The sequence below is a fragment of the Arachis ipaensis genome, chromosome B6 (assembly GCF_059453495.1).
Source record: "Arachis ipaensis isolate K30076 ecotype BB chromosome B6, ASM5945349v1, whole genome shotgun sequence".
NCBI lineage: Eukaryota > Viridiplantae > Streptophyta > Magnoliopsida > Fabales > Fabaceae > Arachis > Arachis ipaensis.
Window position 1 is genome coordinate 101,837,720 of NC_142441.1, and position 6,588 is coordinate 101,844,307.

Sequence of the window (6,588 nt, forward strand, 5' to 3'; positions counted from 1 at the left end):
CAGAGAGCTGGCGTTGAATGCTAGTTTGCGTTGTCTAAAATTGGGCAAAGTATGGACTATTATATAATGCTGGAAAGCCCTGGATTTCTACTTTCCAACGCAATTGGAAGCGCGCCATTTTGAGTTCTGTAGCTCCAGAAAATCCATTTTGAGTGGAGGGAGGTCAGAATCCAACAGCATCAGCAGTCCTTCTTCAACCTCTGAATCTGATTTTTGCTCAAGTCCCTCAATTTCAGCCAGAAAATACCTGAAATCACAGAAAAATATACAAACTCATAGTAAAGTCCAGAAATGTGAATTTAACATAAAAACTAATGAAAACATCCCTAAAAGTAACTAGATTCTACTAAAAACATACTAAAAACAATGCCAAAAAGCATATAAATTATCCGCTCATCACAACACCAAACTTAAATTGTTGCTTGTCCCCAAGCAACTGAAAATCAAATAGGATAAAAAGAATAGAATATACTATAAATTCTAAACTATCAATGAAACATAGCTCCAATTAAATGAGCGGGACTTGTAGCTTTTTGCCTCTTGAATAGTTTTGGCATCTCACTTTATCCATTGAAGTTCAGAATGATTGGCATCTATAGGAACTCAGAGTTCAGATAGTGTTATTGATTCTCCTAGTTCAGTATGATGATTTTTGAACACAGCTATTTTATGAGTCTTGGCTGTGGCCCTAAGCACTTTGTTTTCCAGTATTACCACCGGATACATAAATGCCACAGACACATAATTGGGTGAACCTTTTCAAATTGTGACTCAGCTTTGCTAAAGTTCCCAATTAGAGGTGTCCAAGGTTCTTAAGCACACTCTTTTTTTGCTTTGGACCTTGACTTTAACTGCTCAGTCTCAAGTTTTCACTTGACACCTACACGCCACAAGCACATGGTTAGGGACAGCTTGGTTTAGCCGCTTAGGCCAGGATTTTATTCCTTTAGGCCCTCCTATCCACTGATGCTCAAAGCCTTGGGATCCTTTTTATTGCCCTTGCCTTTTGGTTTTAAGGGTTATTGGCTTTTTGCTCTTGCCTCTTGGTTTTAAGAGCTTTTGGCTTTTTCTGCTTGCTTTTTCTTTTTCTTTCTATTTTTTTCACCTATTTTTTTTTCTGCAAGCTTTGTTCTTTGCTGCTTTTTCTTGCTTCAAGAATCATTTTTATGATTTTTCAGATTATCAAATAACATGTCTCCTAGTCATCATTCTTTCAAGAGCCAACATATTTAACATTCTTAAACAACAACTTCAAAAGACATATGCACTGTTCAAGCATTCATTCAGAAAACAAGAAGCATTGTCACCACATCAATATAATTAAACTAAGTTCAAGGATAAATTCGAAACTCATGTACTTCTTGTTCTTTTGAATTAAAACAGTTTTTTATTTAAGAGAGGTGATGGATTCATAGGACATTCATAACTTTAAGAGATAGTTACTAACTACTAATGATCATGTAATGAAGACACAAACATAGATAAGCACATAACATAGAAAACAAAAAAAAACAGAAGAAATAAGAACAAGGAATGAATCCACCTTAGTGATGGTGGCGTTTCCTTCTTGAGGAACAAATGATGTCCTTGAGCTCTTCTATGTCTCTTCCTTGTCTTTGTTGCTCCTCTCTCATTGCTTTTTAATCTTCTCTAATTTCATGAAGGATGATGGAGTGCTCTTGATGTTCCACCCTTAATTGTCCCATGTTGGAACTTAATTCTCCTAGGGAGGTGTTGATTTGCTCCCAATAGTTTTATGGAGGAAAATGCATTTGAGGCATCTCTGGGATCTCATGGTGATGAGCTTCATACGCCTCTTGAGCTCTATGAATGGGTTCTCTTGTTTGCTCCATCCTTTTCTTAGTGATGGGCTTGTGAGATGAATCTTTCCATCTCCCATGGCTCAGAGGTGGAAGCTTCTGTCTTCCCTTTCCTCTTTCTTGAGGTTTCTCTGGCCTTAGGTTCCATTAATTGTTATGGAAAAACAAAAAGGCTATGCTTTTACCACACCAAACTTAGAATGTTGCTCGCCCTCGAGCAAGAAAAGAAAGAATTAGATGAAGAAGAAGAAGAAAATATGGAGAAGAGGGGGGAGGTGTGTTTCGGCCAAGAGGGGAAAGAGAGGGTTGTGTTGTGTGAAAATGAAGAAGAATGGAAGGCTTTATATAGGGAAGGGAGGGGGGTTAAGTTTCGGCCATATGGGTGGGTTTGGGTGGGAAATTTATTTGAATTTTGAAGGTAGGTGGAGTTTATTGGGTAGGTTTATGGGGAATAGTGTTTATTGGGAATAGAGGATGATTAAGAAGAAAGAAGAGAGTGAGTGGAGGTAGGTGGGGATCCTGTGGGGTCCACAGATCCTGAGATGATCCTGTGGGTCCACAGATCCTGAGATGATCCTGTGGGGTCCACAGATCCTGAGATGATCATGTGGGGTCCACAGATCCTGAGGTGTTCAAGGATTTACAACCTTGCACCAAATTAGGCATGTAAAATGCCCTTGCACACAACTCTGGGCGTTCAGCGCCAGGTTGGTGCCCATTTTGGGCGTTCAACGCCCATTTGTTGCCCATTTCTGGCGTTGAACGCCAGAACCATGCTTGTTCTGGGCGTTCAGTGCCAGCTCCTCTCCAGGGTGCAATTCTGGCGTTCAGCGCCCAGATGATGCCCATTTTGGGCGTTCAGCACCAGAACCATGCTCTGTTCTGGCGTTTAACGCCAGGCAGGTGCTTCCTCCAGGGTGTGATTTTTCTTTCGCTGTTTTTGATTCTGTTTCTAAATTTTTCGTTTATTTTGTGACTCCACATGATCATGAACCTAAGAAAACATGAAAAACAAAAATAAAATTAGATAAATAAACATTGGGTTGCCTCCCAACAAGCGCTTCTTTAATGTCAATAGCTTGACAGTGGGCTCTCATGGAGCCTCACAGATGTGCAGAGCTTTGCTGAGACCTCCCAACACCAAACTTAGAGTTTGGTTGTGGCCTCCCAACACCAAACTCAGAGTTTGACTGTGGGGGCTTTGGTTGACTCTGCTTTGAGAGAAGCTTTTTCTGCTTCCTCTCCATGGATGCAGAGAGAGATCCTTGAGTTGTAAACATAAGGTTGTCCTTATTTAATTGAAGGATCAATTCTCCTCTGTCCACATCAATCACAACTCTTGCTGTGGCTAGGAAAGGCCTTCCTAGGATGATGGATTCATCCTCTTCCTTTCCAGTGTCTAGGACTATGAAATAAGCAGGGATGTAAAGGCTTTCAACCTTTACTAACACGTCCTCTACTTGTCCATAAGCCTGTTTTCTTGAATTGTCTGCCATCTCTAATGAGATTTTAGCAGCTTGCACCCCATAGATTCCCAGTTTCTCTATTACAGAGAGGGGCATGAGGTTTATTCCTGAACCAAGGTCACACAGAGCCTTAAAGATCATGGTGCCTATGGTACAAGGTATTAAGAACTTTCCAGGATCCTGTTTCTTCTGAGGCAATGTCAGTTGATCCAGATCACTTAGTTAATTGGTGAACAAGGGAGGTTCATCTTCCCAAGTATTAATGCCAAATAATTTGGCATTCAGCTTCATGATTGTACCAAGGAACTTGGCAGCTTGCTCTTCAGTAACATCCTCATTCTCTTCAGAAGATGAATACTCATCAGAGCTCATGAATGGCATAAGGAGGTTCAATGGAATCTCTATGGTCTCTAGATGAGTCTCTGATTCCTTTGGTTCCTCAGAGGAAAACTCCTTATTGATCACTGGACGTCCCAGGAGGTCTTCCTCCTTGGGATTCACGTCCTCTCCTTCCCTTATAGGTTCGGCCATGGTAATTAATTCAATGGCCTTGCACTCTCCTTTTGGATTTTCTTCTGTATTGCTTGGGAGAGTACTAGGAGGGATTTCAGTGATCATTTTACTCAGTTGGCCCACTTGTGCTTCCAAATTTCTAATGGAAGACCTTGTTTCATTCATGAAACTTACAATGGCCTTGGATAGATCAGAGACTAAGTTTGCTAAATTAGAGGTATTTTGTTCAGAGTTCTCTGTCTGTTGCTGAGTGGATGATGGAAAAGGCTTGCTGTTGCTAAACCTGTATCTTCCACCATTATTAAAGCCTTGTTGAGGCTTTTGTTGATCCTTCCATGAGAGATTTGGATGATTTCTCCATGATGGATTATAGGTGTTTCCATAAGGTTCACCTAAGTAATTCACCTCTGCTATTGCAGGGTTTTCAGGATCATAGGCCTCTTCTTTAGAAGGTGCCTCTTGAGTACTGTTGGATGCAGCTTGCATTCCATTCAGACTCTTGAGAAATCATATTGACTTGCTGAGTCAATATTTTATTCTGAGCCAATATGGCATTCAGAGTATCAATTTCAAGAACTCCCTTCTTCATAGGCGTCCCAGTACTCACAGGGTTCCTCTCAGAAGTGTACATGAACTAGTTATTAGCAACCATGTCAATGAGTTCTTGAGCTTCTGCAGGCATTTTTTTTAGGTTAATGGATCCACTTGCAGAAGTATCCAATGACATCTTTGATAACTCAGATAAACCATCATAGAATATATCCAGGATGGTCCATTCTGAAAGCATGTCAGAAGGACACTTTTTGGTCAGCTGCTTGTATCTTTCCCAAGCTTCATAGAGGGATTCACCTTCTTTCTGTCTGAAGGTTTGAACATCCACTCTAAGCTTGCTCAGCTTTTGAGGAGGAAAGAACTTGGCTAAGAAAGTCGTGACCAGCTTATCCCAAGAGTTCAGGCTGTCTTTGGGTTGAGAGTCCAACCATATTCTAGCTCTGTCTCTTACAGCAAAAGGGAAAAGCATGAGCCTGTAGACTTCAGGATCTACTCCATTAGTCTTAACAGTATCACAGATCTGCAAGAATTCAATTAAGAACTGAAAAGGATCTTCAGATGGAAGTCCATGAAACTTGCAGTTCTGCTGCATCAGAGAAACTAGCTGAGGTTTCAGCTCAAAGTTGTTTGCTCCAATGGTAGGAATGGAGATGCTCCTTCCATGTAAATTGGAATTAGGTGCAGTAAAGTCACCAAGCATTCTCCTTGCATTATTGTTGTTGTGTTCGGCTGCCATCTCCTTTACTTGTTCGAAATTTTCAATAAGGTTGTCTCTGGATTGTTGTAATTTAGCTTCTCTTAGTTTCCTCTTCAGAGTCCTTTTAGGTTCTGGATCAGCTTCAACAAGAATGCCTTTTTCTTTGTCCCTGCTCATAAGAAAGAGAAGAGAAAAAGAAAAGAAGAGGAATCCTCTATGTCACAGTAAAGAGGTTCCTTATTGTTAATAGAAGAAGAGAAGAAGAAAAAAATTCGAACACAGATAGAAGAGGGGGTTCGAATTTGGTGAGTAATGTGAGGAAGAGATGTTAGTAGATGAATAAATAAATAAAAGGAGATGAGAAAGAAAGAATTTCGAAAATAATTTTTGAAAAAGAGTTAGTGATTTTCGAAAATGGTTTTTGAAAAATGTTAGTAATTTTCAAAAATTAAGATTTAAAATTTGAATTAATTAGTTAATTAAAAAGAAATTTTGAAAAAGAGGGAGATATTTTCGAAAATTAGAGAGAGAGAGAGAGAGTTAGTTAGGTAGTTTTGAAAAAGATAAGAAACAAACAAAAAGTTAGTTAGTTAGTTGAAACAAATTTTGAAAAGATAAGAAGTTAGGAAGTTAGAAAAGATATTTTGAAATCAAATTTTTGAAAAAGGTAAGATAAGAAGATATTTTTGAAAAGATATGATAGAAATTAGTTTTTGAAAAAGATTTGATTTTGAAAATCGCAATTAATGACTTGATTCACAAGAAATCACAAGATATGATTCTAGAACTTAAAGTTTGAATCTTTCTTAACAAGCAAGTAACAAACTTGAAATTTTTGAATCAAAACATTAATTGATGATGTTATTTTTGAAAATATGATGTAAAATTAAGAAAAAGATTTTTGAAAAATATTTTTGAAATTTTTGAAAATAACTAAAAAATTGAAAAAGATTTGATTTTTGAAAAAGATTTTGAAAAAGATAAGATTTTTAAATTGAAAATTTGATTTGACTCATAAAAACAACTAGATTTTAAAATTTTTTGAAAAAGTCAAATCTAATTTTCGAATTTATGAAAGAGAAAAAGGGAAAGATATTTTTTTTGATTTTTGAATTTTTATGATGAGAGAGAGAAACATGAAAATGATGCAATGCATGAGAATTTTAGATCAAAACATGTGATGCATGCAAGAATGCTATGAATGTCAAGATGAACACCAAGAACACTATGAAGATTATGATAAACATCAAGAACATATTTTTGAAAAATTTTTTAATGCAAAGAAAACATGCAAGACACCAAACTTAGAAATCTTTCATGTTTAGACTCTATGGATGCAAAAATGCACATGGAAAACACCATATAACACAAAACAAGAAAACATCAAGATCAAACAAGAAGACTTACCAAGAACAACTTGAAGATCATGAAGAACACTATGAATGCATGAATTTTCGAAAAATGCAAGATGAATATGCAATTGACACCAAACTTTCAACTTGACTCAAGACTCAAACAAGAAACATGAAATATTTTTGAA

The 6,588-nt window shown here is 37.6% G+C and overlaps 1 non-coding gene across 1 annotated transcript; it reads left to right on the plus strand.

The window, feature by feature from the left end:
- Positions 1–4,580: 4,580 nt before the first annotated feature.
- LOC148562091 (small nucleolar RNA R71) lies at positions 4,581–4,688 on the plus strand. Its single transcript, XR_015888021.1, has one exon. It is a non-coding gene; the product is annotated as a small nucleolar RNA R71 (small nucleolar RNA).
- Positions 4,689–6,588: the final 1,900 nt, after the last annotated feature.